The following is a 12,955-nucleotide window of genomic DNA, read 5'->3' as shown; positions in this document are numbered from 1 at the left end:
ATCGAAATTCACACAACAACAAGAGTACAACTACAATTTGCTAAACTTACACGGTAACACTTATATATGACAAATATCACAACAAGTACATATGGGTGACAGCGAGTGAAGCACATGACCAGTTCACTATTTCATTCTCTTTCATACTTCCAAAAACTCCTCGGAATACAATGTATGGTAAAACACTGGACAACACTTTCTACAAAACTTGAGCTGAGACAAATATAGAGGATTGTTGATCCGCCGGTGACTTACATTGCAGTGTTGATGTTGAGGTACTAGAGGTCGCCCTTGAGCACCTTGTTTCCGTTCTCCAATAAAAGAAGCCTAAAATGATGTAGCATCAGAAGCATGTAAAACCTTGACAAATCCAAAAGCGTAGCAGATCTAGAAAGAGAAGAGAAACACAGACAACACAAGAAGCTCAAGGGAAGGGGATTTAGGGGTTTTCTCTTGATGATGGGATAACATGATCACCTAAGTATGTAAGTAAAATCAACAAAAAAACTCAAGCTGCTAACACATAATTCTTTCAAGATACTGAAGATACTTCCAGTAATAGTTACAAGCTGTGCTATACTGATTTTGTACTAGTTCATTATTACTCAACTTACAACTGTGCTAGGCTAGATAACTACAGACTGGATCAATACATCAACAAGTAACAAAGACTAACAAACACAGGGCACACACTTACTGCCAAACTTTAGGATTCCACATGGACATCATCCTTTTCAGGACGCATAACAGAAAAACAAAGTTAGGACCCGTTTAGTACTAGAATTATTCGGAAAATATCGATCCAAATCCACCTAAAAAGGGAAATTTGCAGCCAAATTCTAATCCTACAACAAACACATGACAAGGAAAAAATCTGTGACAATTCAGCAGAACTTCACAACTTGTACCTTCGGAACTTCCAAAGACTATATGCTATGATTACTTTGTTGCAACACAAGGACATAAACGTTCTGATTTGGAAATGCAATGCAAATAGAAATTTTGGACCCACGACCAGCATCCATGATTTGAAGGGGCATTCAATACAGCTCAATGGAGAAATTACTCACCTTGTGCCCATCTCAGACCCAAGTCACCAGATTGCCTCTCCTCTGTGAGTATGCGCATGTAAGACCTCTTTGGATCCGAGTCGACAGCGTAATCATATCATGAAGTAGCTTCTTACAACAGGCGATGGGAGGCTGTGGCCAGCACCGCAGCAACAACAACAACACTGCTGGAGCCAGAACTGCCGGGTGACATCGGAGCAAACAGCCGCCAAGCTAGAGAAGCCGGAGGCGAGCCACAATGCATAGCCGGTCGGCAAGGAAGTCGGAGGGCCTAATAATATACAAGTGAGCAGTAAGATGATTTTTTTTCCAATCCAAAGCATAAAGTGAAAGATACATGGGGTCTAAAATAATATCATACAACTGTAAGATCAAAGAACGCTTGTATTTTCTGTAGAAGATAGAAGGCTTTTTTTTTTTTTGGAGCAACCGGCAGGAGCTCTGCCTTTTCATTAAGAAGAGGGAAATTGGTGTTATATGAATCAGTCCATGGAGTTTTTACGAACTAGAGTATCAAGGAACATAAGGCAGAATTATGAGGACTTGAACTCCAGTCACTTGCATAAGAGTGTTGTGATACATCATACATTAACAAGTAGTTAAGAAAACTATTAATAGTTCATTAAGTTAATAATATAAGAAAACATGGATCATAAGAAATGCTCCAGTATATCAAAACATTCCACCAAATTAAAGATGGAACAAAATCTGTTCAATCCAACTCAGAGATGACAGGAGGTGCCTCGTCATCTCCTACACACCAAACACCTAATACTTAAAGTAGTAGTGCATTAGACTTCCAATGGCCTCACTGGAACCAAACAAATATCATGTTAGTTTAGTATTACATTCTACATTTTTGTACACAAATATCATATCTAAGCTTAAATTCGTAACCAGAATTCCAAAATTAATCACGAATGCCTAATTTCTGACATAAAGTAAATATATCCTGAAGATCATCATCAATAGACAATATCTTGTAAATGGTCAGAACAATCTCCCAGTTTGGCTACATGTTTCAAGGGTTATGAGCCATATAACCAAACAAATACCATGCCTATTGGTATAAAATTATTTACTTCTATACCTAATAATAAAGGGAAAAGCGTTTCCGTGGTTCGGTCCGTTTGTTTTTCCCGTCCGGTGTTTCGTCCGTCGCTTATTCTCAATCAGATCAGATGGCTAAAAACAGGTTGTGTCTTTCGTTTTTCGTATAAAACCAGGACATACATGAAGCATCGATCTCTCCCTTGCTTACGCTGGGCTGGGCTTGGCGCAGCGACGGCCCAGCGAAGAACCATGCAGTAACACGCCTGCCGATCGGTGTTTGTACGTCCAGCTCAGAGTCCGGCTCATCCTAGGGAGTAGGCCAGATGCGCAGAGTCCGGCTAGAACGCGCTGTTCGTTTTCCTCATTTGTACTGTCCACGGTGGTATGATCTCCGCGCTTCCCTCCGAAAAGCGTCCAGGTCGACGACAACGAGCACATACAATTTCTCTATATATAAACGCACATACGAGCGATTCCCCTCCCGAGCAAGGCTACGATCGATGGCACACTATCATCAAGATCAAAGTTGATTTCCATCGAAATTTATGACCGAGCCAAACACGCCAATGGGAGCACTCTCGACGCGAAACTCCATATCGCTCATGTACGTCTCGACCCCCCACGACGAACCTGCAATACCGACTCCACTGCGGTCTGCGGCGCAGGGTATCGTCGAGCGCCACCAGGGCGGTGAACGAGACCCAACTCCAGCGCTAGGGGTACAACATCGTACAACCGTGCCCTCGGTGGAGGGGGGTCGTGGGTGGGCGTATTACATCACTATGGTGTGGGAGCTTCAGAACATGATTAGAGAAGAGACCTGAGCCCAATGCGTCGTTTCCTGAAGATGTGCACTACTTCGTGCATGTGCCTGCTAGCTGCTACTTTGTGCTATATCTCTGAACTTGACATGTGCCCTCTCCACACCGATTCGTTCTCTGGTCTGCTGCCGCTAGGTGGAGTTTTATCTGTAGCCGTAGGAGCCGGCCTGCTGCGAGCTATGTTCGCTACAGAGGCTCACCTTAGGTCTTATGTTCCTGGAGTTTGATCCAAGATGTCTCAGGGAGACATTCTCTTGCGCGAGCGCTGGTAAAGCTAAAGCATGATGGGTTGTCTGATAGCCACCATATCGATCGGAAGTATTGGCTAATTGGCATGTTTACATCTGGAGCAGAGAGTGGATCACTTATCACGCTTTTGGTGCGGGAAGCTGTGGTCGTAGTGGAGGACTACCAGGACGAAGACGCATGCCATGGCGGCTCAATTGTAGGGACACGGATTTATGGGCCTCTGCAGGCAAAGCTTGCAAGTTAGTCTCACTATCAGATAAACAACATTTGGATTTTATGGTGTTCATTATGTTGCTTAATGTGTTCAGAAACTCAATTCAGCTCCTGGGCTGTACTACTTATGATTTGCTGCTTGCTTTGAATTTGTCCTGTAGGAAATATATGTGCAGAAAGAACTGATAAAGTCTGCAAAAACACTTCTGTCAAACTTATTGCTAAATATTGGAAGTTCTAAGCAGTGATACTATCTCACAGGACATTGAACACTAAACAACTTTTATCAAGGACCTCCACACAGTGTATATATAATATAGTATAGTGAGGACACGTGCAACCTATAAAGATATACTGAATGTAGAAGAAAATTGCTACACAAGTTTTGCAAGAATTTTGAGGTGAGTTGTGATTTATGAATCTGAAGATTTCTCTTTCTCTTAAGATTGTGAATTGTGCATTTGGAAAGAAATTAAAAACTAGCTATAACATAGTAGAATAAATAAAAACAAAAATATAAGACTAGCTAGATCAAATAAAAATACAGTAAAATTAATAAAAATTAAGAAATATTCTACAAAAGTTTAATTTTATTTTCCCGGTGCAACGCCCGGGCATCTTTCCTAGCCAATACACAAATATTACATCAAGTCCTAGTTTCCCACCCAGATAAGGTAATCATAAATGCCCAGATTCTAATTTAGAATAACCTCCAATCCTCAAGAGAATCAGCAGTCAATATTTGTTAATGGTCAATAATATATCAGCTTGACTACCTTTCAGTGATATATGATATGTACCCAAATAATGAACTACTACTAGTCTACTAGTAGTAGGCAGCGGGCTTCATATTCAAACATCTTGATTTTCGTTCAAAGTTTGCATGCGCTTCCACATTACAAGATGGGTACATATTATTTAGCTCAATGTGATACTCAAATATCATAAGCATATGGGCAACTATGATATTAATTACAATTAAAAAAGACTTCAACAAGATCACAAGCAGTTGCTTAAATCAGAAGCTAGTGGTGCAACATAGCTTCCAGGTATGCGGTAATCATAACTCACGTATTAGCTATTTACTGTAATGGTGCAACACAACTTTCAGGTATGTGGTAATCACAACTCACATAGTAATTGCAACATATCCCTTAAAAAGCATTTAGAGAAATGTGATATTTCGCATGCTAAGCAGTCACTTAAAAAACATTCAGTTCAAGAGACTTCCCCATAGCAGACCGATGACAACTGTTCTCAATCGTTTGAATATAAATTTAATAAAAATAGAGATATGATATTACTTTGTGCATTTTCAGCACCAATTCCAACTGTCCTACATGAAAAACTAATATTGCTTCCCTGAGCAAACTTTGAACCTGGCAACATAGATATTCATCGCTCAATCTAGCCAGGAACTACGTACAGCCATGGCTAGATGGCATGGCATCTCACAACACACAGCGGAGAAATGAGTGGAACAAAAAACTCAAGCTGGTGACAAATACTTCTAGCAAGATAGCGAAGGTACATCCATGTGCTAGACTGATTATTACTCAACTTACCACATATGTGTGCTAGACTTGACAACTACAGAGTGGATCAATACATCAGGAAGTAACAAAGGCAACCATTGGACATCACAACGGCAAATCATTGGACAACCATTGGATCAACCATAGCGACCGATCAACGACAAATCGCAAAATGATTGAAGCGGCATTTAACACAACCCAATGAAGGAGTTACTCACCTTGTGACCATCTCAGACCTGAGGCACCAGGTTGCTTCTCCATGTCCATGGGCATGATGGTCCTCTCTGAGTCGATATCATATTCCTATCATGGTGTAGGACGTGGCGAGCACATCAGCAACAACAACACTACTGGAGCCATAACAACCGGGTAACACCGAAATGAACACCCGACGAGAGAGAGGAGCAGGAGGCGAGCTGTAGTACATAGCCGGTCGGCAAGGAAATCGAAGGGCCTAATAATATACAAGAGAGTAGTGAGATGACTTTGTCTGATCCAAAGCATTAAGTAAAAGATAGATGAGGTCTAAAAAAGATCATAAAACCATAATATAAAAGAACACTTGTATTTTCTGTAGAAGGCTTATCATATTAGTGTTATAGGAATCAGTCCATGGAGTTTTTGCGAACTAGAATAGCAAGGAACATAAGGCTGAATTATGAGGGCTTAAAACTCCAGTCACTTGCATAAGGGTGTTATGATACATCATACATTAGCAAGTAGTTAAGAAAACAAAGAAATGCCCCAATATATCAAAATATTCCACCATATTAAAGATGGAACCAAATCTATTCAATTCAACTTGGAGACAAGAGGAGATGCGTCCTCATCTCTTACACATCAAACAGTGCATTAGACTTCCAATGTGTATGTGGCATACCTCCCCTAGTACTAAACAATATCATGTCAGTTTAGTAAAACATTCCTCATTTCTGTACACAAATATCATATCCAATCTTAATTTCACAACCAGAAATCTAAAATTAATCATGAATGCCTAGTTACCAACGTAAAATAATTATACCATCAACAACATCAGTAGACAATATCCTGTAAAAAGTCAAAACAATATCTCAGCTCGGCGACATGTTTCAAGGGATATGTGCCATATAACCAAACAATTACCATGCATATTAGTAATAGCATTCTTTATTTCAATACTTAAATATCACATCAAGTCCTAGTTTCCCACCCAGCAATTCAAAGGCTATCATGCATACCTAGTTTCCGATGTAAAATAAGTATATCCACGAATCCTCAAGAGAATCAGCAGTCTGTATATTTTTAATGGTAAATAATATATCAGCTTGACTACATGTTTCAGTGATATATGATATGTACCCAAATAATGAACTACTACTAGTAGTAGGCAGTAAGGGTGTCAAGTGGGATCCCACTTTTGTCCCACTTGTAGTATAATTTGATTTTTTTAGTACAAATTTTGACATCAAAATTTGAACTACCTAGTACAAAATGACATCCCACCGGGATCCCACCTTGACACCCTAGTAGGCAGTAGACTTCATATTCTAACATCTTGATTTTCGTTCAAAGTTTGCATGCGCTTCCACATAACAAGGGTGGATATTATCTAGCTCAATGTGATACTTATGGGCAACCATGAATAACATTACAAGTAAAAAAAATTTAAACAATATTACAAGTTGCTTAAATCAGAAAGTAGTGGCATCAGCTATTTAGTGCAATGGTGCAACACAGCTCCCAGGTATGTGGTAATCACAACTCACGTAATAATTGCAACAGTGCAGTGAACGTGACAATACACATATAAAGCAGTCACTTAAAAACACAACCTTCAGTTCAAGAGAAATCCCCAAACAGATATATGATATTACTTTGTGTATTTTTAGCACCAACTGCAACTATCCTACATGAAAAACTAACTTTGTGTCCCTGAGCCAAGTTTGAACATGGCAACATACACATCAATCAGCTCGATCTAGCCAGTAACTAAGTAAAACCATGGCTAGATTGCATGGCATCACACAATAAGAAGTGGAACCAGAAACTTACCAAAAAACCGCAGAGTCGCAGAAGAAGGCCACCCACCAGTCATGCATCAGCCTGCTGCCTCCTATGCTCTCAGGCTTCTACAACTTGCAGTTAAGATAGATGGAAATATAAGTAAAAGAAAGAAAATATCATAGAATTGCACATTAAATCAATAAAGTGATTATGAAGCAAGAAAAAAGAATAGATAAATAGTATAGCTCTATTTATAACCTTATGATGATACTTATAATCATAGAGGAGCTTGCTATTCTATAAAGCAGAATGCAAAAACAGGGTAGCAAACAAGAATGCTCAAATGGCACCCACATTGTCAAAAAGTCCGCCACATTTTAATACAAAAGAATTCATGTAGATACAAGGTGCATACATAGATACAAATTGATCATATCCATGTATACATATTAATTCGTCAAGTACACAAGGATAATTAGTTCACTGTTGCACAACACATGCAGACGCATGATTCCGATCTAAGGAAACACCATATAAATCTAAAATGTAAACATAGAACACCTGTACACAGACGAGTGCAAGGTTTCAGCTCAGCCAATGAACTAATCATCCACAATGAGATTTCATCCAGAGAACACGAAAAAACTATCAATCAAATCAGCTCATTCATTAGTCCATTCGTCACAGCACAGATAAGTACTACCTATCCGTTGTAGTCGTTCTTGTCCCTAGTATTCGAGTGGAGGAAGTAATTGGCAGGGCGCCGTCTTGGACAAGCTGCCCATCCTGTAACCCCACTCGTGCCATCACTACCGCCTTGGATTCTACCACCACATCCAACCATGAACCCAGAACAGGTTAGTTAAGCAAGGGTTTTCACCACACACAAAAAACACATGAGGAGAAGCGGACGGGTCTACTGTACTCACCATTGTTGACATCGTCGTTGCTGTTGGAAAAGAGCAGCAGCAGGTCAGCGCTGCATGTCACGGAGGCAGCGCATCTGGAGGAACAACGTTGGCTCATTGTCCTTCTCCTGGAAGACACTAGTTTTTGCTCCATGTGGAACGCCAACGCCAGCAGCCCAGGCAAGGAAACCACCACCGGGAGCTTAGGGAGGCCGACATTGCTGTCCTTGATTTTTTCTGCATGGACACGAACATGAGCATGAGTACTGAGCAAGAAAGTTTGGATCTAGCTTGCAATCACTATCACGGCCACATAGTTTCCCTACATAAGATTCTATGGATAAGCAGGAAAATAATATGCGCTTTGAACCTGAGAATGTACAAGTTTCCTATATGCACTTCCAAGATGGATTGATTAAGTTCTCTTTTCTTCTCTCAACACTAATGGGAAATTTCAACAGTTGATTTGAAAACTTCCAGTATGATATACAATAAGATTATGTCTCCTCGAGGTATGCATATGAACATTTGCAGTAAAGTAGTACTATTGTTTAGCCACAACAACAATAGAGCAAGCCATAGTAGTGACAAGTAGAACCATGCACATCACAGTAGACCGACCGCCACTCGAAGAGGTACCCGACCAAGGCCTCGTTATCCCTCGTGAAGGCACCACCTTGGTGACGTTGTTGCTAGTGGCATTCTTGATGCATACTGTCCAACAACCAGTTTACCGAGAAAAATAACCGGTATTAATAGCATATGATACTCTTTCTACAAGAAGGTGAGAACAAAATATAGCTATATCAGTACCAAATGCTTCTTTCAATGACAACATACCTATTTTCACCTAGTATGAAAGCAACAACATCAAATTGAGTATTTTACCAAAGCAAGTACAGATATTCAAGCCAAGTAAGAGCAATTTATTTCAATAAAATGATCAAGGCATAACACATAATAAGCACTCTGTATTGGTAGCAAGTTTAGCATGTCAAAATACCATTAATTCAACTATCACTTCACATGAGTAGACCATTTTGCATGTTCTATATAGTAGTTAAGTTCAGATTTAAATATCACTCCATCATAGATTCTATCATTCTAAACCTCTTAGATCAGGCTGATCAGTACTCGATTTTATGGCGTGACAATGGTCTATTAATTCCAAAACACATTCATTTCCGTAAGCATGAAAAATGTATGGCGATAATAACTAGCAAACACCACCAGCTAACTTGTGTACCGCAAGATACTATGTCGTCCAGGTAAAATATGTTATACTGAATGCTTTACTCAATGAATTGACTAACTTGATGAAATGTAATATAATTTACCTAATGCCAATTAAGTGGACAATTTGCATATGATATCTAATTTGCAGGTAAAAGTAAAGATCACATGACATGGATTTTAAAATGACCCGAATCTCCAAAATCATGCAAAGGATTAAAAAAATGTGAGTATATCACATAGCAAATAGACAAGTTGAAGAAAGAAGTGATCATATTTATATATATGTATGACCGATCAACTAATAAAAAAAATAGTCATTCTTACTTCAACTATATATATCGACCAAATAATTCAAGAAAAGCTGCAGCTATTAAGATAATAAGATTTGACCCTCATGTTCCTTTGACAATGTCTTAGTACAGATGCATTGAACAAAAAAAAATCATATTCAGCTTCAAACTTTACCACTAGCCACTAGGGGTGGGTATCAGCGCTAACATTTGGTTCTTGATGATACGCATGCACATCTCAATCACCCTGTAGATAGGGACGTTCTGGGAGCTGCACGGCTGTAGGTGCGAGAGCACCAAATCGAGAATGTGCATCATTTCAGCAGGATGATACTGCTTCTTCATGTGGTTCTAATGCATTAAGAAGATTACCACTGATTAGACCACCAGACACATTACGACTCGAAGAATATGTGAGATCTCTATGGTTTTTATACCTGTATCATAAGGAGCTACACAGGATGAAATCAGCTCTGAAGGAAACTGCACTTCGAAATCACGACCGTTGGGAAACCTTGGACTAGAAACATTGGTTGTCATAGGGTCAAAGTGGCCAGACATGCTGTTATCTTGACATGCTGTCCTGAGTCGGTAGGTATCCGCCTTATGCCTAGTATGCTAGGACCAGAGCCGGTACCACGGATATTTAGATTGCCTAGTTCTTCTCCTATTTTCACAAAAGCATTCCCCCCGTCACTTTGAACGTTTCCTGGTCACTCACAAAAAGGTAGACGACATACACGCAAATTAAAAACAAAGCAAAGTCTTATACTTCGGTAACACGAGAAGTACAAGGACAAAATAAAATAGTCAATGCTTCAGACAAACAGATAGGTTATTCCACATCGAGTACATGTATTATAAATCTCCCACTACATATGCTGTCACCTTAGCTTCCTTAATTAAAATACATATTGAGTAACTAAAATGTACAAAGTAAGTTGCATCAGCACCGCTGAAACTCACATTTGGTACGAATCTTGCTGCACCGCCACCACCATACACTATGAATCGATCCTCCAATTTTACTTCAGGGAAGCTTCTAGTATTTATTCACGATATTTTGCTGTCGGAAAGATTCAGGGAGAACTTCCAGTGGGTGTAGTGGCATACAATCAATACCCTGCAAAGTAAAAAAAATCTTTGTTAACATTAAAAAACATTTTGTGGATGAGTAACCTATTTGACATGCCAATATGCCATCTTTATATTTGTTTTGTTATTATATTCAAGCAAGCATAGAGAACAATCATTTGCACTAAGCCACTTAGATAGAAAATTCTTCCATAAGGCTGCCCCTTCCTCGGATATAAAACAAATGAATAGAATAGGTACAGTTGTGCAAGGAAAGCAAATCAAATTAAAGTATAACGAACAAAACAGAAAATGTATATTGTCCTACCTCCAAAATAAAACAAGAGTTGTCCTAGAATATTTGAAGTCAAGTTAATTTACTTTTGATCAATAGATATTTTATGTTTTTTAGATTGAACATATGGAAATATCAGTAGATTAGATTACTGTCTACAAAGATAATCTTTTCATAGACATATTTATTTATTACATTTTACAATTATAGTTCAGGGTAGAAACTTCCGGTCGCAAATCGAAATTGTTTTCTGCAGACTATGTGAGTGCATAAAACAACTTTTCTTTCTGATTGGACTAAGCAACTGATAATGATTCCCAGCAATAAAAAAAATAGATTTAACAACATGAAAACGTGATGACAGCAGAGTTAAAACAAACATGTATTACTCTTAGTTTTCAGTTCAGCATTAGTTACTCTCATAGTTTTTCAGATGGATGAATGAAGAGAATCAATTTACTGAAAGCATGCATTGCAGAGTGCAATACAGAAAATCAAAAATAATCGGCAGTTAACATTTTAAACCATAAGAGATAAAATAAGACATGCCACCAAAATGATCAAAACAGAAAAACATTGGTTACCATCACAAACTCAACACCTAGCTCCAACCGATCAAATTGAACCCGGCAACTATCACAGTCAAGAGTAAAAACATTGCCATCACGAAGTTCCCTGGTTTGGGGATGACAGGCTGTGGCAGCTGTCCAACTGCTAAAGGTCTAGCGAGATCAGCCGGTTGACATTCTTGAACACCAGACTGGAGTTCAACATAGTGTTGTCTCACTGAGTCATGATACCAAGAAAGCTTCTCTTTCTCCTCGTGTAAAAACCACTTCGACAGTCAAAGTGGATTTTCAAGAGACCTGCAGAAATTAGACTCAGAATACAAACATATATAGCTGAAGCAAACAAATCAATTGAAAATGACGGACCTCTATATAATACCCAACTCAACACGAGTCAGCCTTGGCACATGACCCAGCTTTACATGATTGAGGTACTCGATAAATTTACTCTTCACAGGACATGCACCAATCCAGAGAAAACGTGACGATAAGCATGGTTTGAGTGCATTCTTTTCATCTTTGGAGATCTGAACATAAAGCAGCAAATATATGCAAATCATAAGCAACGTATAGAACTAACTATATTGTGGACCGTGACATGTTCAGCAGCGAACAGTTTTGCAGGGTACCTTTCCCGTGGAAGACTTTCTTTTCTTTTTCTCTGTTTTGAGACCACATTTACAATCTTGCTGCTTTACTTCAGAAGCGTCACTTCCATCATGATGTGGATCGTCTTTCGTAAGTCTACATCTGAATCCTGCAAATATTGGTATGCACAACATTCAGATTCAGCAGCATACATGTCTGCTTATATAATAACCGGAATATATACAGGTGTGGAGTATGGACATGCTTGCACAGAACGAGTTTTGATTTAGCAAATGGATTCCCATCTACTCCATGTGTGCATAGTACCTATGCACACACGATTCAATCCAGCAGAAAAAAAGGAGACTCTTTTCTGCAAAAGTAGATGCAGGAGGGGACGATAGAACTCACCACGCAGCAGATGGCTGGGGTGTGACCGTCAGCAGCATGCCGGAGAAGTGGCCGGCGGTAGGATCTTGGGGACGTCGCCGGCGGAAGCAGCTCGGGGCGGTGGTTGCAGGTAGCAGCAGCTCCGGGCAGGCAACCACCATCTCTTCCTCCGCGCCTCCCCGCCGGCGATGCAGCGCCACGGCGAGCTCCTCACGCCGGTCGTGGAATTGGTTAGGAGGGGCTGGTTTAGGGGCGGAGGTCGCCGATTTCTCCACCGCCCGCCCCATGACCTCGCTGCCTTGGGATCGCTCGCCGTGAGTCGGGCAACAACATGCACGAGCTTGACCATGGAGTCCGCCCGACGGTGGATCCTCTCGCGCGCGCGTCACCTGTGGATGGAGAGTTCCCCGGTCACCATGGGGAGGGGATACGTTGGGAAGTGGCTTCAGGGCGGCGGGAGGGAGGCACGGCGGCGCTGGATCAGGAGAGCCGAGAGGGGAACTGGAGCGGGCGGCGGCGCAGTTAATGGATGGATGGAGAAGAAGGGTGTGTTTGGTTGGTGCCCACACCAGCCCTACCAAATATTTGGCAAGAGTTGGCTGCCAACTTTTTGGTCAAGAAATCCTTTGCCCACTTTGGGCCAATTATTTGGCTAGAATCTGTAAGTGAGAGGGGTGG

General features: G+C 40.4%; 1 long non-coding RNA gene and 1 pseudogene across 1 annotated transcript; both read right to left on the bottom strand.

Annotated features, from left to right (window-relative positions):
* Positions 1–5,385: 5,385 nt before the first annotated feature.
* LOC124654773 lies at positions 5,386–8,186 on the bottom strand. Its single transcript, XR_006988457.1, has 3 exons — positions 7,857–8,186; positions 6,976–7,751; positions 5,386–5,991 (listed from the first exon to the last, which is right to left on the bottom strand). It is a non-coding gene; the product is annotated as an uncharacterized LOC124654773 (long non-coding RNA).
* A 1,352-nt stretch (positions 8,187–9,538) lies between these two features.
* On the bottom strand, positions 9,539–12,564 carry LOC124656467 (annotated as a pseudogene).
* Between the last annotated feature and the right edge of the window lie 391 nt (positions 12,565–12,955).

The sequence above is a fragment of the Lolium rigidum genome, chromosome 5, assembly GCF_022539505.1.
Source record: "Lolium rigidum isolate FL_2022 chromosome 5, APGP_CSIRO_Lrig_0.1, whole genome shotgun sequence".
Classification (NCBI taxonomy): domain Eukaryota; kingdom Viridiplantae; phylum Streptophyta; class Magnoliopsida; order Poales; family Poaceae; genus Lolium; species Lolium rigidum.
This window is presented reverse-complemented; position numbering and strand designations above follow the sequence as displayed.